Source organism: Bufo bufo, chromosome 4 (assembly GCF_905171765.1).
Source record: "Bufo bufo chromosome 4, aBufBuf1.1, whole genome shotgun sequence".
NCBI lineage: Eukaryota > Metazoa > Chordata > Amphibia > Anura > Bufonidae > Bufo > Bufo bufo.
This window is the reverse complement of record NC_053392.1, coordinates 571,986,909-572,010,359: the sequence shown is the minus strand read 5'-3', so window position 1 is coordinate 572,010,359 and position 23,451 is coordinate 571,986,909. Positions and strand designations below refer to the sequence as shown.

Here is a 23,451-nt window from a genome sequence, read left to right as displayed (position 1 = left end):
AGGTTGGTTACGTCTCAAACGGCAATAACTGGCTTTCGGTGCTTCGGGCTTAAAAAAAAAAAAAAAAAGCCTAGAGCGTGAGCGTCAGGGAGCACGTGCCCATGCCGTGTACTGCTCAGCTACCGTACAGTCCAAGCAAACACCACACGGAAACGGCAGTGCGGTAGCGGCCGTGAAAACTTCGAGAAGCGTCAGCCAATCAGGGCGGCCGCCATAGGTAACGTCGCTTTTGACGGACAGGCTCCCTGACCAATAAGGTGCGGGTTTATTTCAGTTGTCCTCCAATCGGAGTGAAGACGGCGTTATCTCGCCCCATCCCCCCACGCTGCTGCGCTCGGTCGTTGGAGGCGAGGAGTCGCGCTCGTTGAATGGCCGGTGAAACGTCATGTCAGTCGTGAGGCCCCGTGTGCGCGCTCTTCGGGCGCTATGAGGCTGTGAACGCGACGTGCTATCGCGACAGGGGGGGTTCGTTTTAACCTTTGGTTTGGCCCAAGATGTACGCGGCGGTTTCCTCCCTGAGAGTGGCGTCAAAAGGCGTCCTAGTGTGACAGGCAGAGGGACGGACGACGTGCGCTCGCTGTGTAGGGAGGAGGCCACTGTAACTTGTGCTGTTAGGTAAGTGCCCTTAGTCCCCTGACACGCTGAGAGGTCACACACCCCTCAGGCCTGTCAGAGCTCACCGTGGCCCTGCTCATTGCTGTGGAAGGTCGTGGCCCTCAGGGTCCGGCCTGTAACATGTCTGTGCCGATTATATATTATGTGTGTTTTTTTTCTTAAAGGGAACCTGTCACCATAAACAGGCAGCGTGTGACCAAGCAGGAGGAGCTGAGCAGACTGACACGCCGCTTTATACGGAGAATGTGAACAGGCCCTTATACTGTATCGTCTCGTTTTTGCCAGATCTGTTTAGACATGCAGTAAAAGAACGTCCCCAAACGTATGCAATGTTGTGACTATAACTTGGGCTACTTTCACAGTAACGGACCTCCGGCTGGGGAACAGCCTGTCGGATCCGTCCTGCCGCTAGTGAACGCGTGCCCCCGGACTGCCGCTCCGTCCCCATTGACTATAATTGGGGGGCGAGCCGGAGGCACGGTGAGAGGCTGCCGGAATAAATGTCGGGGCAAGTCATAGTTTTATTCCGGCAGCCTCTCACCGTGCCTCCGGCTCGCCCCCAATTATAGTCAATGGGGACAGAGCGGCAGTCTGGGGGCACGCGTTCACTAGCGGCAGGATGGATCCGACAGGCTGTTCATCCGACTGAGGTCTGTGCCGCTACTATGAAAGTAGCCTTACACGTTAGGCTGGGTTCTCATCGCCTTTTTTTCCCCATCCGCTTAACGTATACAAAACATACATGTTAAATGGATGCCTAAGACTGATGCCATACAGTAGTGTCCGGTCACCATAGAGTTCCATTGTGAAAAAAAAAGTATCCTGTGCAGGATACAAGAATGTCGTGTGCTGCGTTTCAAGGTGTTCGTGGCTGATTTAAAGGGAGTTTTCTAAGTGCTTTCTACTGATGAGCTATCCTCAAGACAGTTCATCAGTATCTGATTGGTGGGTGTCGGACACCCTGGGCCCCACTGATCATCAGTTTGAGAAGGCACAGGCGCTCGCAGTTGTGTCGGGGCCTTCTCTCTCTCTCCATCAGGCTCAGCGCAGTACATTGTATAGTATAGCGACTGGACTTGGTATCGCAGCTCAGCCCCATTGATTTCTAGGACATGTGACCGATGAACGTGACCTCGCTGTCCTAGGAAAAGCTGTGAGAAGGTCATGGTCCTCACAGGAGCGCCGCTGCCTTCTCAAACAGCTGATCGGCGGGGGTCCCGTGTGTCAGACCCCCCCCCCCTCTAATCAGAAACCGGTGACCTATCCAGAGGGTAACGTACGCGTTTTTGCGAAACCGTTATTTTAAAGTGTTCTATCAAAGGAAGTATCTGGAGAAAAACCTGTACGTTTAACGGATGGCAACGTATTGGGGGCACATTTATCAAGGTTGCCTGTTTGTCGTAAAAACTAATCGATTTGGATCCGTCTTGCTATTGTACAGGCACTGCGCATGCGTGCGATATGTGGCCCAGGGTTGCCAACTATCCAGAATTTCCTGGTCAGTCCATTAAGGCTCCATTCACACGTCCGTAATAATGGATCTGTATCCATTCTGCAAATTCCAGAACGGGTGCGGACCCATTCATTCTCTATGGGGACGGAATGGATGCGGACAGCACACAGTGTGCTGTCTGCATCTGCGTTTCCGGAGCGCGGCTCTGGAAGAAAAATAGAACATGTCCTATTTTTGTCCGCAATTCCGCAACAAGAATAGGCATTTCTATGGGGGGTGCCGGCCGGGTGTATTGCAGATCCGTGGGGGAAAAAAAACTGCATCCATGATTTTTTGGAGGCAGGTGATTGTAATGACCATCATTTAATGGCAGACACTAAGAACTGCTAATGCAGTCATACGGGCAGACATGTATTACCTTCACTTGATCGTTTTGTCCGGTTATAAAAAAATTAAATAAATTGCCCGTCCGTGATTTTTATATACAGTTTGTCAAGTAGAGGGGTGCGTCCATGTGGTGAGGTGCTCTCGGGGTCCATCAGTCACAGACTCCTACATAAACCACTGCAATTCGATGCACTTCAAGGTATACTTTTCTGAGTTTTAAGAAAGAAAAACTCACATTGGCAACCCTGATGCGGCCATCGTATTCTGCCAGCGTCCAGCGCTGTGGGGACACCCTCTCAAAAGTGTAAATTAGTTCAGGTTTATGTAAGAGTCATGTGGGCGGTTCTACATGTGACTGACAGCTGCCTGTCTACATACACTAACCCAGTGGGGGCTGTCAATCACGGATAGGACCGCCTACGTGACCCTAAAGTATAGAAAAGTAAAATAAATTACAGGTTTTCCTGATACTTTTTCCCTAAAACTATACAGCAATCTGCTCAGCTCCTCCTGTTCTTTCATGTGCCCCCTGTAGATTTGCACTATATGTGCGTGTTCACAGCTTCCCTTCGATGGAAATGTCACAGAATGTTTTTACTGCCAGTTAAAGGGGCTCTGCAGTTTGTTTAAACTGATGATCTATCCTCTGGATAGATAATCAGCATCTGATCGGCAGGGGTCCAACATCCGGGATCCCCGCCGATCAGCTGTTTGAGAAGGCAGTGGCGCTCCAGCAGTGCCGTCACCTCACTGTTTACCGCTGGCCCAGTGACGTCACGACTAGTATCAACTGGCCTGGGCGGGGCTATGCTCTGTTCACTTGAATGGATTTTAGCCCCGCCCAGGCCAGTTGATGCTAGTCGTGACATCACTGGGCCTGAGGTAAACAGCGAGAAGTCCGCAACGCTCCTGGAGCACCACTGCTTTCTCAAACAGCTGATCGGCGGGGGTCCCGGGTGTCAGACCCCCGCCGATCAGATGCTGATGATCTATCCAGAGGATAGATCATCAGTTTAAAGAAATTGCAGAACCCCTTTAAAACCAGATAGCGCTGCATATACTTTGAAATTTTTTATTTATTTTCTGATAGCAGATTTTTTTTTTTTTTATTCTATATCTTGATCATGATGATGGGGGCGGCCATCTTGCCTTAGCTGTTCTTAAAGGGAACCTGTCACCTCTACTATGCTACCCTCATTGAGCGTTTCTAAATGTTCATTGTTACCCTAAACATATAAATTACACTTTTCATTTGCAGACTAATTCAATAAGTATTATGCAAATTAACATTAGAGTCATATCTTGTGTGACCAGAGAAGAGTCATATTTTCAAGCTCTGACTCATCTCAGGTTAATTTGCATATGTATCAAATCCATATATATATTTTTTAATACAATAAAGGCACACAGAGCTATTGGGACTGGGTATTGCGGATGTGCTAGCGGCCATCTAGCAACCCATGTCCTCAGCTTTATACCCAAAATCCAGGGGACAGGTTCCCTTTAACAGCATTTAGAAAGTGCTAAGAAAATTGCTTTACGGCAGCCCCATGGGCCATAGACACAATGGTCAGGAGGGGACGTCAGTGACTTCTATGGGAGAGTCTTCTAGGCATGCTCTGTGACCTGTGCAGAGGTCATTGTACAAGGAAAGAATAGATAAAGCTCTGACAATCACCTATTGTGAATGGAAAATACTATTATCCGTACACAGAGGTGATATCTGTCATTGTAAACATGCCTGTAATGATAAGAAGATAACTGCAGTAAAGTGATCTGTACTGATCAAGAGGTAGTGCCTATTATTAGGCTTAGTGGTTTTATGGGTTTTGGTTAAATATAGATATTGACATGGAAAATTAAAAATAACATAAGTTCTTTAGAAATATTAAACATAAAAGTGTGATTAAACAATAGGTCATTTTCTGTTAACACATTGCCTTTTAAAGAGCCCATGTCAGCATGATTAAACCAGGCACACTGGCTGGTAGGGTTGGTCATGCTGATTTAAACAGTACCTTTCTTTTGTCTGTATGTGAAACAGCTGCAGAGAGATGTGCTTTTATTCATCATATTTACAGTGCTATGGGATTAATGCCGTTTTAATAATATTCAAATGAGCACCAGAGGGCAGGTCTGCGTCCTTGAAGCACTGCTTTTGTAACACCCTCGTGCTCTCTTCCTCCCCTTGATTGACAGGGCTATACATTAGCATGCTGAGGGCAGAACTGTGTCCTAGTATCTGTTAATCATATATAATACTAGGAATCGACCGATATAGATTTTTTAGGGCCGATACCGTTAATTTGTGAACTTTCAGGCCGATAATTTATACCGATATTCTGGGAATTTTCATTTAAAAAAAAATATAATTTCCTACACATCTGCTGAAAATTTAATATGTTTATTGTTAACGTGTATTTTTTATTTTTTTTGCAAATCTTTTTTTCATTTATACTTGGAAACCCTTTAATATATATATATTTTTTTTAACACTTCGTTTCACATATTTAGCTGTCAGACACTAGCGATCCGCTAGTGTCTGCTCTAACAAACCATCCTAATATAATAATATAATAGGTTTTGGGGCAGCCGTTTTGCTAAAAAAATAACTTTTATAAATATGCTAATGAGCCTCTAGGTGCTATGGGGGCGTCATTAGCACCTAGAGGCTCGGTCTACCTTCACAAACTGCCGCCGCCCAGCGCGTCCCTCCAGCCCGCCCATCTCCTGCTGAATGCGATCCCCCCTGTGAGCGTATGTATTTTGCGCATGCGCAGTGAGTGTCTGACCGCTTCCCTGCAGACATCTCCACTGCGCCTGTTCCTCGGAGCACTATGATGTCATCGGCGCAGGCGCAGTGGAGATGTCTAAGCAGGGAAGCGGTCAGACATTCACTGCGCATGCGCCGAATAGAGACGCGCACGGGGAGGATCTCATTCAGCAGGAGATGGGCGGGCTGGAGGGACGCGCTGGGCGGCAGCAGTTTGTGAAGGTAGACCGAGCCTCTAGGTGCTAATGACGCCCCCATAGCACCTAGAGGCTCATTAGCATATCGATATAAGTTCTTTTTTTTAGCAAAACGGCTGCCCCAAAACCTATTATATTAGGATGGTTTGTTAGAGCAGACACTAGCGGATCGCTAGTGTCTGACAGCTAAATATGTGAAACGAAGTGATAGAAACCCTTTAACTAACTTTTAGCCCCTTAGGGACTAGAACCCTTGTCCTATTCACCCTGATAGATCTCTATCAGGGTGAATAGGAGCTCACACTGTCCCTGCTGCTCTGTGCTTTGTGCACACAGCAGCATGGAGCTGAACATGGCAGCCAGGGCTTCAGTAGCGTCCTGGCTGCCATGGTAACCGATCGGAGCCCCAGGATTACACAGCTGGGGCTCCGATCGGAGGAGCAGGGGAGAGGGGATCCTGTGGCCACTGCCACCAATGATTAATACTGGGGGGGGCGCACTGCGCCACCAACGTTTTTAATACTGGGATGGGGGTGGGGGGCGCACTGCGCCACCAATGCTTAATACTGGGGGGCTTGGGGGGGCGCACTGTGCCACCAATGAAGAGAAATCTCACATTAATTCAGATACAGGAGGCGGGAGCTGGCTGCAGAATCACATGGCCGGCTCCCGACCTCTATGAGCGGTAGCTGTGATCGTGGCACCTAAGGGGTTAACGACCGCAGCTACAGCTCATAGAGGTCGGGAGCCGGCTATGTGATTCTGCAGCCAGCTCCCGCCTCCTGTATCTGAATTAATGAAAGACTTATCTTCATTGGTGGAGCGGTGGCCACAGCCCCTCCTCTTAATTGGTGGCAGCAGCAGCACACGGGGAGGGAGGGAGACACTGCTTCCTTCTCCCCTGTGCTGCTGAGGGAACACGGAGAGCGCTGTCAGCAGCGCGTTTTGTGTTCCCAATACGTTATCGGTATATCGGCAAAATAGATACCGATAACTGTCAAAATCCTGAATATCGGCCGATAATATCGGTAAAACCGATAATCGGACGATCCCTATATAATACTATAGCCTTACTATGTTGAGACTTGTGTTTTTCTATGCTTAGAAAGGTAATGCATATTGCTGTTTTATTCACAGGCACAATATTTGATTATAAAGTAATATGTGTTAGCTTTCTAAGGGTACTTTCACACTTGCGTTGTTTGATTCCGGCAGGCAGCTCCGTTGCCTGAACTGCCTGCCTGATCAGGCAAACTGTATGCAAAGGCATGTCATTTTTTCTGACTGATCAGGCATTTTTCAGACTGATCAGTATCCTGATCAGTCAGAAAAATGCATTGCAATACCGGATCCGTTTTTCCGGTGTCATCAGGCAAAACGGATCCGGTATTTTTTTCTTTTTCATTTGTAAAGGTCTACGCATGCGCAGACCGGAAGGACGGATCCGGCACTAATACATTCCTATGGACTTGAATAGCGTCCTGGCTGCCATAGTAACACTGAACGCATTTTGAAGACGGATCCGTCTTCAAATGCTTTCAGTTCACTTGTGTTTTTCCGGATCCGGCGGGCACCTCCGGCAAATGGAATGCACGACTGATCCGGACAACGCAAGTGTGAAAGAGGCCTTATGTGAAAGTAGCCTTATTATACAGAACTCTACAAGTATACAAAAAAGTGGTAAGCTTTGCACATTGAGATCGCTAGTTCAAATCCCAGGAGAGAATTCTAGTATTTTTTTTCTTCAGCTATCTCTTATTTTTTTTTCTACCTCATTTAAACCCATAATAAAAGGCTGTAGTGGTTTTCTATGCTTAGGAAGCTAATACATATTACTGGTTTCTTTATTATAATTGGGGATGAGCGAATAGACTTCGGATGAAACATCCAAAGTCAATTTACATAATACTTTGTACTAGGGGTGCACCGAAATTTCGGCAGCCGAAAATATCGGCCGAAAATGCACCTAATCCACTTCGGCCGATATTGTTACATATCGGCCGAAAATATGGGGTGTGGGATTTGTCACCCACCATCTGCGGGCGGGCGCCAGGCGGGCGGTTTACTTTGTCACTGCATCTTTATTTTACCTTACAATCGTGAGGCTCCAGTAACTAACAACTCTGCAGGCAGAGCGGAGGCCGGCGTAACGTCACTTACTCACGTGACGCGCCTGCTCCGCCTCCTTCATTCATAAAGTGGGCGGAGCAGGTGCGTCACGTGAGTAAGTGACGTTACGCCGCCCTCCGCTCTGCCTGCAGAGTTGTTAGTTACTGGAGCCTCACGATTGTAAGGTAAAATAAAGATGCAGTGAGTGATGCTGTGAGCAGCAGGGCCGGGGCTGTTATGGGTAGGGGGATCGGTCTATGGCACTGCTATGGGGAGGGGGGATCTGTGCACTGCTATGGGGAGGGGGGATCTGTGCACTGTTATGGGGAAAGGGATCTGTGCACTGTTATGGGGAAAGGGATCTGTGCACTGTTATGCCCATAACAGTGCACAGATCCCCCTCTCCATAACAGCGCCACCCACAGATCCCCCTCTCCATAACAGCGCCACCCACAGATCCCCCTCTCCATAACAGCGCCACCCACAGATCCCCCTCTCCATAACAGCGCCACCCACAGATCCCCCTCTCCATAACAGCGCCACCCACAGATTACCCTCTCCATAACAGCGCCACCCACAGATCCCCCTCTCCATAACAGCGCCACCCACAGATCCCCCTCTCCATAACAGCGCCACCCACAGATCCCCCTCTCCATAACAGCGCCACCCACAGATCCCCCTCTCCATAACAGCGCCACCCACAGATCCCCCTCTCCATAACAGCGCCACCCACAGATCCCCCTCTCCATAACAGCGCCACCCACAGATCCCCCTCTCCATAGCGCCACCCACAGATCCCCCTCTCCATAGCGCCACCCACAGATCCCCCTTTCCATAACAGCGCCACCCACAGATCCCCCTCTCCATAACAGCGCCACCCACAGATCCCCCTCTCCATAACAGCGCCACCCACAGATCCCCTTCTCCATAACAGCGCCACCCACAGATCCCCCTCTCCATAACAGCGCCACCCACAGATGAATTTCATTCATGAAAAAGAATTATTAATAAAATCATTAAAAAAAAAGTATTTTAAAAGTATTTGGGCAAAAAGGCAGTTTCGGTTTCGGTTTTCGGTCAAGGGCATCCTGAATTTTCGGTTTCGGTTTCGGACCAGAATTTTCATTTCGGTGCACCCCTACTTTGTACAGATTTGGTTCCAAGTGGTACCTTGGAACCGAACCAGAGTTTGGGGAAATGTTTTTTTACAGTACAAATTAATTTATGAAGTTATTATGCGAAGTCTCGCTAGACTTCGCATAGTAATAACTTCGGCTTATAGGAGCAAATACATTCTCGCTTCATACAGTATTCAAACTAAGTATTATGCAAATCATCTTCGGATGTTTAATCCGAAGTCGACTCGCTCATCCCTTATTTTTAATAGGCTATTATGCCTTACAGTGTTCGATCAGTGATTTGGAGCCAAAACCAGGTGCGGCTCTAAAAAGAAAACAGGTGCAGATCTTTCCATTATACCTTGCGCCAGGCATGCTAAACCTACGGCCCTCCAGCTGTTGCAAAACTACAACTCCCAGCATGCCCGAACAGCCTACAGCTGGGCATTGTGAGAGTTGTAGTTTTACAACAGCTGGAGGGCCACAGGTTGAGCATGCCTGCCTTACGTCTTTGGAGTCTCCAATACTGGTTTTGGTTCACATTCACTGATGGAAATCACTGACGGCTTAAATAAACTCCAAAGACATACTGGGAACTTAAGGTGGATTTACACGGCCCAATGCAGCTGTATGGGGATGAACGATTGCGGTAGCCGTCCCTCGTCCTAATACCGTGAAGGAGATCGCTGCATGTAAATGCAGTGGTCTACTTCACAGAAAAAGCAGTTGACTGTCAAGAAAGAATGATTCCTTGCCGATCATTGGCTATAGTTTTTGGGCCACATTGGTGATGGCTTGATGCGAATGTCTGTAAAGCACTGTGGAATATAGCAGTGCTATATAAGTTCATGAAATAAAAAAAATAAAAAAAAGCAGTATTAGGCTTAGTTCACATCAGCGTTCAGCCTTTCCGTTCTCCTGCTCCGTTATAGGAGCAGAACGGAAAGGACTGATTTGGCACATAACTGAGCCGAACGGAGCCTACGGACCCCATAGACCCCCATAGACTATAATGGGGTCCGTTAGGTTTCCGCTCAGAAGATGATTTTGGAGCGGAGACAAAAGTTGTGCGCGCAGGACTTTTGTCTCCGCTCCAAAATCATCTTCTGAGCGGAAACCTAAAGGACCCCATTATAGTCTATGGGGTCTGTAGGCTCCGTTCGGCTCAGTTATGAGCCGAATCCGTCCTTTAGGAGCAGGAGAACGGAAAGGCTGAACGCTGATGTGAACTCGGCCTTAGCTTTCTAAATCTAGAACTCCTCTATTCTCAATAGAATTATTACTTTTATTATGGGTTAAATGAGGGATAAAAAACCGGGAAATTTCTTCTGGGATTTGAACCTGGGACATCTTCAAGCAAGGTTGACCCCTTGCCGCCAGGCTACAGCTATATCATATTGAGAAGAGTAGTTTTCTATCTTAGAAAGATAACACATATTGCTGGTATCTTTATAATCATATATTGTGTCTGTGAATAAACCGGTAATATTAGCTTTCTAAGTATAGAAAACCTGTTTTCTCTAAATGGTAAGGCTATAAGTGGTAGTGTTTATGATAGGGTTGTCACGATACGAAAAATTTTATTCAATTTCGATACCATAAAGTATTGTGATACTCTATACCACACAAAAAAAATAAAGCCAAAAAAGCTGCGTGCATTCCGCATTTTATGGCACGTCCATAATCAAACAGTCCTATCCTATTTTTTGGGAGGGATAAGTTGACTCAAGAATGGCGAATCGCACAGTTTTTATTATTTTTTTTCTGTTACTGCTTTCACCGCATAGGAGAATTTTTTTATATTTTGGACATGGCGATATGTAATATGTTTATTGTTTATATATTTTATACGTAAAATTTCGAAAGGGGTGACTTAGACTTAATATTTTGGTGTTTGTTTTGTTCTTAGTTTTTACTTTTTATTTAAAACTATTTCCCCCTTAGGGGCTAGAACATGGGATCTACTAACGGGGTTGTCTCATCATGGACAATGGGGGCTTATCGCTAGGATCTGCCCCATTGTCTTATAGGTGTGTGTCCCACCGCTAGGACCCACATCTATACCGAGAACGGAGCCCCGAAGTGAAGAAGGGCGCACTGCGCATGCGCAGCCACCCTTCATTCATTTTCTATGGGGCAGGCGAAAACAGAAGAGCTCTCGCTCGGCCTTATTCCTTCGGCCGCATAGAAATAAAAGGGAGCATGGGCCGCACATGCGCGGTACGCTCCCATTCACTTCTATGGGGAGCCGGCTTGGTGGTCGCCAGACCAGAGTCCTCCAGCCACCACCTTGCGGGGCTCTGTTCTTGATATAGGTGTGGGTCCTACAGATATGCCCCCATTGTCCATGATGAGACAACCCCTTTAATCCCTTGTCCTATTCACCCTAATAGAGCTCTATTAGGGTGAATAGGAGTTCACACTATCCCTGCTGCTCTGTGCATAGTACACACAGCAGCAGGGAGATTACCATGGCAGTCAGGGCTTCAGTAGCGTCCTGGTAACCAATCGGAGCCCCAGGATTACACTGCTGGGGCTCCGATCACAACTACCACTGCATCACCAAAGAAGAGGGCAGAGGGGACCCTGTGGCCACTGCCACCAATGATTATAATACTGGGGGGGGGGGGGCGCACTGTGCCACCAATGAAGATGATTAACATTTAATACAGATAAAGGAGGCGGGTGCCGGCGGCAGAATCGCATAGCCGGCAACCTACCTCTAACTGGGAGCTGCGATCAGTGGCAGTTAACCCCTCAGGTGCCGTGGATCGCAGCTTCCTGTCAGAGGTCGGGTGCTGGCTATGTGATTCTGCTGCCGGCACCCGTCTCCTGTATCTGTATTAAACGTTAATTATCTTTATTGGTGGCGCAATGGCCACAGTCTCTCCCCTAATCCGCCCCTCTCCCCTCTCATTGGTGGCAGCAGCGGTGGCACGGGGGGAGGGAGACACTTCTTCCTTCTCCCCTGTGCTGCAGAGGGTACATGGCCGCGCTGAGAGCAGCGCTTGTCAGGTTCTGATACTAGGCTGCGCAGTAGTGCAGCCTAGTATCGGTAAAAGGCAAGTCTTGGTATCCAATTGATACCGGTACAAAAGTATCTATTGGGTATCGATAATTCGATACCCGGTGCAACCCTAGTTTGATATGCATGTGCCAGGACACAGCTCTGCCTGCACTATGCTGTCTATCCCCTATCAATTAAAGGGAACCTGTCATCTAAAAACGCACCATAAACCACCAATATTACCTTACAGATGTTCTCATCATGTTTTTAAAGTAGTTTTGTTTTTTGTTTTATGATGCACCTAATTGCAGTTTGATTTCCTTGCATGCCGGATGTAAATTAAGTTCTTGAAGTCAAGCTGGCCACGCCCCCTTTCTGCCCCTTCACATTTGATTGGGCCCCGTTTAATTTCATGTACGAATCTGGCTTGAAATTTCACACATGTGCTGTATTGTTGGGATACCGGCTCCTGCACGTTGTTCCCTGCTGCTGTGTACTTATCTTAAGCAGCTCAGCGCAGGTACAGGCTCAACCGTGCACGAACGCACCACAAAACAATGCATGGGCCTGGTCCTGTTAGTGACATAAACGCATGGCATTGCTTTGTGGCGCCAAATTTAAAGCTGGATTCGTACATTAAATTAAACTGAGGCCATCAATCAAATGCGAAGGGGCTCTTGACTTCAAGAACTTCATTTACATACGGCATCCAACTTTTTCTGCGATTAGGTGCATCACAGAGCAAAGAAACTACTTTAGAAACATCATGAAAACATCTGTAAGGTGGTTTATGGTGCGTTTTTTTTTTTTTTAGTTTGACAGATTCCCTTTAAAAAGGGGGGGGGGGGGACAGAGCACGGGGGTGTTACAAAAGCAGTGCTCCAAGAATTCAGTTCTGCCTCCTTGCGCTCCAATGTGCTCATTTGCATATGAATATAATAGATATTACTTTTGTCTGTTTAACAAACAAAGGTATGGGTTTTAATCAGGTTGATCATGCTGACAGAGGCTCTTTAAAGGGCTTGTCCAGAATTAGAAAACATGGCTGCTTTCTTCACAGAACAGCAGCACTCCTGTGTGGTGCTGCTTGTAGAAGAAATCAGCCAAGTTCTGAATAACTCCTTTAAATCATGCTGAAATATAAAAATACCCCTTAGCCTCTGTTCACATTGCATTAGATCTTTCTCTCCTTGGTTTACAGTGGAGGGATTTCCCAGCATGTACAGTTACTGTTCAGGCATATGGGGCAGGTATTTTGTATTGATGGTCTGCTGGTCCCACCAGTATTGAGTATGTAACATCTGACACGCTTCAGACTTAAAAATCCGCACGGCGGGTCTGTGGTGTTTGGGAGATTTGTAATCACTTTGCTGGTACTGGATTACGGTTCATTTTTTGTGTGCATAATCCGCAGTGTATACCATCTGAACGTTTATGGTGTATCAATAGGAAAGGCTATAAACGTCTGATGGGTGCAGGTCCCACCTCTGATACCTGCTGCTATCTCAGGAATGGTAACCTAGAGTAAATGAACAGCACACCACGTATGTCGTGCGTTTCCTCTCTTGTTCTCCGTTCAATAGTGCACGCTCTCACTTGGCTAGCTTTGGAAGTCCCTTAGCGGTGAATGGAGAGGACGCCATGCATGTTTAACTTGCACTCATGATGCCTCCCTCGTTCTTGATCCACGAGCAGGACCCACACCTATTGGACATTTATGGCATATCCTGTTGATAAACCATGAATGTCATGGTGGGGCAACCCCAGTAGAAAGGCTAACCACACCCTATGTCCTACTTTTCAAAACTGGAGTGGTGTAGCAATGCAATGTATCACAAATTTGGTTGCCCAAAAAGCAGTTGGTTCCTCAGGTTCCATAATTATCCTGGATAGAATAGAGCAGCACGGTGCACTGTTCTGGCTGTCAAAAAGGAAGGAAGGGAAGGGACATAAGTGTAAAGCTACTTTCAGACTAGCGTTTTGGCTTTCCGTTTCTGTCATCCGTTAAGGGCCCTCACAAGCGGTCCAAACCAGATTAGTTTTGCCCGAATGCACTCTGAATGGAAAAGGATCCGCTCAGAATGCGTCAGTTTGCCTCCGATCAGTCTCCATTCTGCTCTGGAGGACGATACCAAAATGCTGCCTGCAGCGTTCTGGTGTCCGCTTGACGAAACTGAGCCAAACAGATCCGTCCTGGCACACAATGTAAGTCAATGAGGACGGATCTGTTTTCTCTGGCAAAATTGAAAACGGATCCGTCCCCCATTGACTTTCAATGGTGTTCAAGACTGATCAGTCATGGCTATGGAAGACCTAATACAACTGTATCCGTTCATGACGGATGCATGTGGTTGTATTATTGTAACGGAAGCGTTTTTGCAGATCCATGACGGATCCGCAAAAAAAACTAGCGTGAAAGTAGCTTAGTAGGGCCACTTTTTTGGGAGGTAAGAATTCAATGGGGCTAATACACATGTGGCCTCGTGCCACGTTAGTTACAATCTGTACTGTATTGACTGCAGTATGGATTCCCATTGACGCCAATTAGAGGCTGGTTTTCAGTGGTTCCTCATAGATTAAGGGCAGATTGTTGTATATTCTGTGTGTAAAGTTCTTTTGCTGTAAACTGGCTATTTTACGTTTGTGAAGGAACCTGTGATGTAGCTGGTGTGGCGCGTTGGATCTGCACTATTACTCCTGAAATTCTGCCACCTGTGTAGTGAATATTTCACGTCTCTCATGGTTATCACGTTACTCAGTGGCAGAGGTCGCAATAACGCCTGTAAAAGCGTCATAGACTCCTGTTCAGGCCATTTTACTCCCTGGAAAAAGTCTAAGGTGTACCGATACACCTTAGACTTTTCCCTGCCATTCATCAGCGCAGTGAGCGCTGTGAACGGCAAGGGCAGCGCACCGATGCTGCTGCTGCTTGAAACAACCAATAACAAAGCTCCTTACAGTAAGGAGCTTAGTGATTGGTCAGTTTGAGCGGGCTGCCGGAGCTTATGCCACACCGCTCTGAAGTAAGGAAGCAGGCGCACGATCCTCACTGGCGGGGTAAGTGGCCTTGCTGTGTAGTGAAATTTAGTGGGGGTCCCGGATCTGAGCGCCTGGTTTTTCCCTATAGTGATGAGTCTGAAGCGCTCAGCCAAGCGCCATCTCTCCTCCCTGCTGAGTGCGGTACTGAAGACAGCCTCAATAGAAGGTCTAGGGGACCGTCTTCACTACCGCGCTTAGCAGTAAGGAAAAGTGGCTGAGCGCTTCAGACTCCTGCTAATAGAAGTCAGCGAGGGTCTCGGCGCTAGACACGCCAACAGGAGACCAGCAGCAAGCAACACCAACCTCCAACTTTGGTCTGACCGCCAGCTGCAAGACAGCGAGGACACGGGAGGGAGACCCTCAGGGCAGGTCATTCTATTGTCCCATAGTGATAAAAATAAAGGAGGAGCATCTTATAGGTGCAGCAGACTGTGATGTGCCTGTGTACCCGGTGCAGGGCCCAACACATGCCTCCTGGCTGATAGATGTCACAGCATGACTGACTTACAGATACCCCTACTCTCATTGCCAATGCAAGTCCTGGAGATAACAGGGGAGAAGAGAGGAGGCTGCAAGCTCCATGGAACAGGAGGCTGCATGAGGGGTATGGTCGGGTTCACACACAGACAGTGGTGACCAAGGAAAAGCATCACTGTCCCACTATATACCGTACACTATTAAACAATGTGCACTATTGTCCATGATACTATCACACTATATACCGTATACTGTGTCACTATGTACACTAACAGTATATACAGTACATTATCACACTATAACAGTATATACAGTACACTATCACACTATAACAGTATATACAGTACACAATCACACTACATCCCACTATGTGCACTACATACAGTACATTATCACACTGTGCTACCCTAAGCCTACCACCCTGACCCTGCAGAGCCCTGTGCTACCCTAAGCCTACATAGCCTCATACTGTGCCAACCTGACCCTGCAGAGCCCTGTGCTACCCTAAGCCTTCATAGCCTCATACTGTGCCAACCTGACTCTGCAGAGCTCTGTGCCACCCTAAGACTACTTGGCATCCAATCGGAGACCACTATTAACTGCCTGAATAAGGTACGTTAAAAACAACTTTATTGTGTTCTTTTATAAAAAAAAATAAAACATCGGTTCTCCACCAAATCTGGCGATCAGGCTAGTAGTGTGAACTGTTGTATAAAGAATATTTATAAATACTTCACTCTGGTGTGAGTTGAGGAGGAAGTATTTATAAATATCCTTTATACACCAGTTCACACTACTAGCCTGATCGCCAGATTTGGTGGAGAACCTATTTTTTTTATTTTTTTTTAAGAACACAATAAAGTTGTTTTTAACGTACCTTATTCAGGCAGTTAATAGTTTTCAGTAGCAGTACGTCCATTTTCTATCAAAAAGCAGTGAACTACAATCTGAGACACAAAGATATGTAACAGGGTTGATGTTCCTGGAGGGAAACGCCAAATGGAAAAGGATTTAGGAAAACTAGAAGAATGGTCAGAACTCTGGAAACTGAAATTTAATGTGGATAAGTGCAAGATAATGCACCTGGGGCGTAAAAACCCAAGGGCAGAATATAGAATATTTGACACAGTCCTGACCTCAGTATCTGAGGAAAGGGATTTAGGAGTAATTATTTCAGAAGACTTAAAGGTGGGAAGACAATGTAATAGAGCAGCACGAAATGCCAGCAGAATGCTTGGATGTATAGGGAGAGGTATAAGCAGTAGAAAGAGTGAAGTGCTTATGCCGCTGTACAGAACACTGGTGAGACCTCACTTGGAGTATTGTGCGCAGTACTGGAGGCCATATCTCCAGAAGGATATAGATACTCTAGAGAGAGTTCAGAGAAGAGCTACTAAACTGGTACATGGATTGCAGGATAAAACTTACCAGGAAAGGTTAAAGGACCTTAATATGTATAGCTTGGAAGAAAGAAGAGACAGAGGGGATATGATAGAAACTTTTAAATACATAAAGGGAATCAACTCGGTAAAGGAAGAGAGCATATTTAAAAGAAGAAAAACTACCACAAGAGGACACAGTTTTAAATTAGAGGGGCAAAGGTTTAAAAGTAATATCAGGAAGTATTACTTTACTGAGAGAGTAGTGGATGCATGGAATAGCCTTCCTGCAGAAGTGGTAGCTGCAAATACAGTGAAGGGGTTTAAGCATGCATGGGATAGGCATAAGGCCATCCTTCATATAAGATAGGGCCGGGGGCTATCCATAGTATTCAGTATATTGGGCAGACTAGATGGGCCAAATGGTTCTTATCTGCCGACACATTCTATGTTTCTATGAGACGACTGCAGAGGGGGAAGCTCTCATGTAACAGTGTCCTCAGCTTTAGGCATTGGAGGAATGACTGTAATAAGGAGTCTACTGTTCGCGTCTATACCAGCAAAAACTGGTGGCACTGTTTAGGTGGCAGTGGTCTTATGTTTAGTATATGATGTCAGCTAAATTTAAAGTTGTCTAAATTTGCTATTTATGCATGGACGACAGTTCTAGAATACTAGTAATGGTTTCCCTGCATAAATAGCAAACCCTTAATGTTACTATTTGAATTACTGTAACTTTCGTACTCCTCATTGGCTAAAAATACTCCTCAAAAATGGTAAGAGGAGTATTTTTACTCTTCCAGAAAAAATGTAGCGCGACCTCTGCTCAGTGACCAATCCTAATCTGTCAATAAGGCTACGTTCACATCTGCGCTGTAACTTCCTTTTTTCTGTTCTGTTACAGAAACAGGAAAACGACAGTGCGAACAGTACGTTGTGGATGCCTTGAGAGCCACAATTTCTTGTGTGTTCTGAGGTATTCTCGGACTCGTCAGATTGTGTTCAGCAAGAAAAAAGACCGTACCTGTGAGATCAGTCAGCCAAACCTGCCAGACAGCTGCGGAGCCACGTGTAGCACCCAACCACCCACTGGTTAGGAGCTCTAAAGCTAAATGCACACGATTAGGATTGTGCGCAGAGAATCCGCACCGTAGGTCACGTACATTGTATTCTGTGAGAATTTGAAATTCTCCTGCAGATTTTGACCTACGGTGCGGGTTTTAAATACCACAGCATGTTAATTTATTTTATTTTTCCTGTCCCGATTTTCTCCATTCTCTTCAATGGTGACAGTGTAATCCGCGTGTAAATCTGCACCAATTGATGCGGATAGATTGCGAACACCTGCAGATTTCAGTGCGGATTGTCCGCACATAAATCCTGAATGTGCATTTACCCTAATGCTACATGCATACAAAAGTGGAAAAATAATGGCACTGAGGGGGGTGGTGATGGCACAAGGACTTATGGCACTGAGAGGAGGCTGCTAACATGGGGGGAGCTGATGGCACAGAGGACTGAGGGGGGAGCCGATGACACTGGGGTCTGATGATGGCACAGGGGGTCTGATGCCATTTTATAAAGGAAAACATTCTTTTTATTTTTTTTGGTAGTTTTGGAGTACTCGATAGATTACCTGATTACAAAAATATTCGATAGCTGCACCCCTAACTGCACTTATCTGTCACATGGCTGTTTATTGCTGTGGGTGCATGTAACCCAAGGGCTGGCACTGATCATTGGTGTGGACGTGTATCTTGGGGTTGGGCCATTAAATACATTAAAGGCTTGGCTTACACGTTTTTGATTAATTTTTTTGTTGTTGGCAAAGCATAACAGTGGATACAAAAGAAGAGAGAAGTAGTCTTTTCTTCAGAGGGGTTTTCTGAGACTCGGAGCCCCTGTTCATATGGGCAAGCACAGAGTAAGGGGTTTAAGAGGACTCTAGCGTTCCAGTGCCAAGTTCTCTTCTGCTCCGCTTCCAGTTCCCGCTGGACTAGTTGTGTAATGTGTTTATCACCACTGCAGCCAAACAGTGGTCATGTGCCGTGCCATTGATTGGCGGACTGCAGTGACATCCATGTAGACAACAGGGACTTTAAGCAGAGTTTCTGTAGCAGAAAAGTATTTTTCAAACCAGCTCCAGCATCTGAATACTTTTCTATTTGCATGTAATAAAAAAAAAAATTGTGTAACCACTTTTTTTTTTTTTTTTTTTTACAGAAATTTATATGTATAGCACCGCCACCTGCTGTTTTCCCTTTTTCTAAACTTTCTGTCCAGCTCACTAAGGTTGACATACATGCTCAGTTCTGTCCTTCTGCTGCCACCAGCTGCAGCAGAAAGGACATGCCCCGTGAGCTGCTTGAAGTAAATCAAGCAGAACAATTGCAGCAATGAATGAGCAAATCTCTGGGCTGGTTCTCTGTTTGTTAGACTCTCGTGTTGTATCGTATTTTTAGCAGGAGAAACGGAGGTGCCGGTGATCACCAGACGCAGACACTTGTTCATCGGGTGATGGTGTAATTCTGATCACACCAAAAAGCGTCGTACCGTCTGTAAACGACAATCTGCTGCCCAGGAATACTGACTTTCTATAGGGACAATAAATCGCTCAATTGGTCGTCCCCACACAGCGGAGGCGATTTCTGTTCGGTGTGTAAATGCAGCCCTCATCTCCACCCACAATCAGACCATTATTGAACGTTTACTTTGTTCCTAATAATCGGTGTAAAGGGACCTTTAGGGCTCATGCACATGACCTTTGTTTTTGTCTGCCTCCGATCTGCATTTTTTGCATCAGTGTGTCAGTTTTACGGCACCCGCCCAAAAAAAAAGGTCCCTTATTCTTGTCCATATTACAGACTGCAAGAATGGCTACGGCTATGTGTATGAATTCTTAACGTGCATACAGAGATAGCTGTCGGTGGCTGGCTGTACACGGGGGCAGTTTTAAGTTAAGAAAAAGCAGAGGTATAAATTCAAAGTTTTGCTAATTCTTTTCTCACAAGCTACACAGAACTCAATCTGCTCAGCTCCCCCTGCTTTATAACATGCCGCCTATAGATCACATTGGTTTTTGTGATGGAGTCCTAAATTCTGCATCTTGCCTGCTCAAATCAAAGTGGTTCCTGGTCTAACTGCAGCAAAAACTGCATGGGGGGAGATTTATTAAAATGGTATGAAGGGAAATTGGCTTAGCTGCCCATAGCAACCAATCAGATTCCACCTTTCAAATTCCCAAAGGAGCTGTGAAAAGTAAAAGTTGGAATCTGATTGGTTACTATGGGCAGCTAAGCTAGATTTCCTTTACACCAGTTTTGATAAATCTTCTCCCCCCCAGGTGTGCATCTAGGCCTGTCCGCTCCCATATGCTACCCTCACTGAGGACGGCATAGTGTAGTGAAAGACCTGCTGATTTCAGTGATCTGTCACTCCTGTGATGGTATTCATTTGTTTGACCTGTACAGGCCATCTATATTGATGACCTGTTGTCAGGATAGGTCATCAATATCTGATCAGGGGTGCCCTGTAACCCCTGAAATGAATGGAGCGGCCGCTTAGCCATGTGTGTGGTGTGGATGATATAGAAGAGCGGTGTACATGGCTATTAACAGAATTCCCATAAAAAAAATTAGGACTTTATATTAATTTGGTTAGAAAAGTGGCTATAGTCAATGTGTCTGGGTTGGTTCTTTTGAAGGTCCAACCAGTTGTTAGTCTGTTATCGTCCGTACTACATGTGAGGGAGTACCTCCAGCAGTGATCTTGTCAGGTCTAGGGCCTCATTCACACATATGTGGATTTTCACGTTTCCTTGCGAGGAAACAATGCATCACTTGGAGATGCACATGCTTTTCTTTGGTAGCGTCAGGCGTATCATTTTCTTTTAATATACAGCTGAGACTGTTTATACACCAAACATTATCCCCAAAGCCCATTTATGTAGGGAGTTAGCTGTGGATTAATTACAGATTTTTAGAAAGTTCAGTACTATACATGTGAATAGGGGCTAAGGATAGTCACATCTTTGTTAAAGGGGTTGTCTGGGTTCAGAGCTGAACGCGGACATACCCTTATTTTCACCCAGGCAGCTCCCCTGAGGCTAGCATCGGGGCATCTTATGCTCCGATGCGCTCCATTGCCCTGCGCTAAATCGCGCAGGGCACGGTCTCTTTTGTTTTCAATAACACACTGCCAGGCAGAAACTTCCGCCCAGCAGAGTGTTCGGTGGCGTCACCGGCTCTGATGGGCGGGCTTTTGCTGCCCTAGCCGTTTTACTGGCTAGGGCAGCGCTAAATCCTGCCCATTAGTGCCAGTGACGTCACCGGGCTTCCTGGCAGCCCCATGGAGAGCCCCGGTACGTCACCGAATCTCCAAAAAATGCCTTTGTCCTGCATGATATAGCACAGGGCAAAGGAGAGCATCAGAGCATGAACTGCTCTGATGCTCAAGTCAGGGGGGCTGCCGGGGTGAAAATGGAGGGATGTCTGGGTTCAGCTCTGAACCCAGACAACCCCTTTAAGGAGAAGCAGAGCACATGCTGGTTGTCAGCCAGACACAAAAATATAAATAATTGCATGCGGCTGTTTTTGTCTGGTGGAAACCTGACATTTATGCCAGAAAGCTGCCTGGTGACTGTCGGACCTCATTGTAGTCAATGGGTGAGGTAGAGGATCTGTCAGGCTGCTCTGTGCCGAAACAGCCTGCCAGATCTCCTAACGGAGATGTGAAAGAGGCCTTAAAGGGGTTGTCAAAGTTATATAAAAACCCAGGCTTTCCCTGTACATGGCCTAACATAACAAATGAATGGATGCTTCTATCTGCTCTGGCCTCAGCAGTGCATGAGGTACCTCTGTGGAGGCCACTGATTGACTGCAGCGGTGACCTATGTGCATGGAACGTTACTGTTGATGTCAGCTGCAGGAGGAGCGGAGCTCAGCTCAGGAAGAAGCAGGGGAGAAAACGGGTAACTATCCAATAATTTATTATTTTAGGCAATTTACAGGGTTGCGTGAGTTTTTTTTTATAACTCTAATAAACCCTTTAACTAAGCCCTAGTAAATGTAGTAGAAAACAGCCTTGCAGATTGACAAATTTGTGGTTTTTTTTTTTTTTTTTTTTTTTTTTTGCTGTGTGCATCGAACACATATATTCTGATCTCTAGGACTAGAGGTTTTTCAGCCAAGGTTATTTACCATCTTTGGATGGGCCTATGCACACGCTTTAAAAAAAAAAAAGTAAAATTATTATATGGCATGTATTTTATGTTTAAAAGGGATCTGTCACAGGATAGGGCATTAATATGAGATCAGCAGGGGCCCGAAACTGGAGGACCCACAGGAAACCGGGGGTGGGGGTATGGGACACAATCAGGCAGCCTGGAGTTTCATACCCCGGTCTTGGGCTACTTAAACACTAGCGTTTCTATTTTTCGGTATTGAGATCTGTCATAGGGTCTCAATACCGGGAAAAAAACGCTTCCATTTTTGTCCCCATTCATTGTCCTTGTGGACAAAACTTAACTGAACAGAACGGAATGTTCCAGAATGCATTCCCTTCAGTTCTCATACCGGAGAGCAAACGGCTGCATGCTGGGGTTTTCTTTCCGTCCTGGGATGCGGACCAAACGGATCCGTCCTGACCCACAATGCAAGTCAATGGGGACGGATCTGTTTTCTCTTGACACAATAGAAAATGGATCCGTCCCCCATTGACTTTCAATGGCATTCGTGACGGATCCGTCTGGGCTATGTTACAGATAATACAACTGGATCTGTTCATAACAGATGCAGATGGTTGTATTATCAGTAACGGAAAGGTTTTTGCAGAGCCCTTGCCGGATCGTGCAAAAACGCTTGTGTGAAAGTACACTGGCGTAAGATGGGCTGGTCAGTTTCTGGCGTAATTATAATAAATCCATCGGGCTCGCTGCTTTCATGCTAAGAAATAACGGATCTTAGACAGAAATGGCTAAAACGGATACCAAATGTGCTTAACTGATGCTTAGAATACAGTATCCGTTTCTTTGTTTCTCTGTTCTTCTAATGGATCAGAAGAAGGAAAAACAAACCTAGATTTGAACCGGACCTAAGGGCAAACAATCCCAAATTACTGTGCAAATATTTTGTGCGCCATAATTTGCTAATTTATTTTACACCTCCTTTTGTGGTGTACAACCTTTGATAAATGTGGCCCACCAGCTCCATGCAGATGTTGCCATGTGAGGCTCATGTACACGACATGTGTGGTTTTGGTCCCCATCCGTTCTGCATTTTTTCCGGATCGTATGTGGACACAATAATCTCATTGGTTCAGCAAAAGATGCAGACCGCACACCCGAGTGTTGTATGCATCTGCAAGTCCGCACCACAACCCTGCAAAAAAATGAGAACATGTCCAAAACAGACAAGGATAGGACATTTGTGCTTTAGGAAAAGAATGGCAGCAGGCGCTCTACTGGGATCCGCGATTTGCAGACCGGAAAAAACATATGGTCTTGTGCATGAGCCCTTACTCTGATTTACTCTAAATGGACACATACAGGGACTAGTCCATCGGCCCCTCATTCTGTGATCCCCTGTTGATCACACTTTTCTGTGTCCCATAAAATTGCTTTGTGGGAACCCCCCTCCTGCTGTGCACGGTAGGAAGATTTATTTTACATTCTACTACATAGATGTCATTAAAGATGATTGATGGGCCTGAGACTAATTTTAGTATTTTGTGCCTTTCTAAATATGTCTTCTGTTCAGGACGTCAACATCAGACCTGTCCACATAGTTTTATGGGCAGTGACAAGCATTTCCTATAGTGCAGGCTGTACAGATTTATTTTTTACAATGGAAGGTCATGGTGCATTTATACTGACATGGCTGTATGCGTTCATAGTGTTTG

General features: G+C 46.0%; 1 protein-coding gene across 4 annotated transcripts in view; it reads left to right on the top strand.

The window, feature by feature from the left end:
* Window positions 1-37: 37 nt before the first annotated feature.
* The window catches only part of PPM1B (protein phosphatase, Mg2+/Mn2+ dependent 1B), a 64,152-nt gene continuing 40,738 nt past the window's right edge, over window positions 38-23,451 (top strand). For 2 of the 4 annotated variants that reach the window (XM_040430333.1, XM_040430334.1), the window contains exon 1: window positions 298-615. The gene's annotated coding sequence lies outside the window, so the exon portion shown is untranslated. Of the gene's footprint in view, window positions 218-296; window positions 616-23,451 lie in introns of those variants that run through there. The other 2 variants (XM_040430332.1, XM_040430331.1) reach the window with 2 other exon arrangements.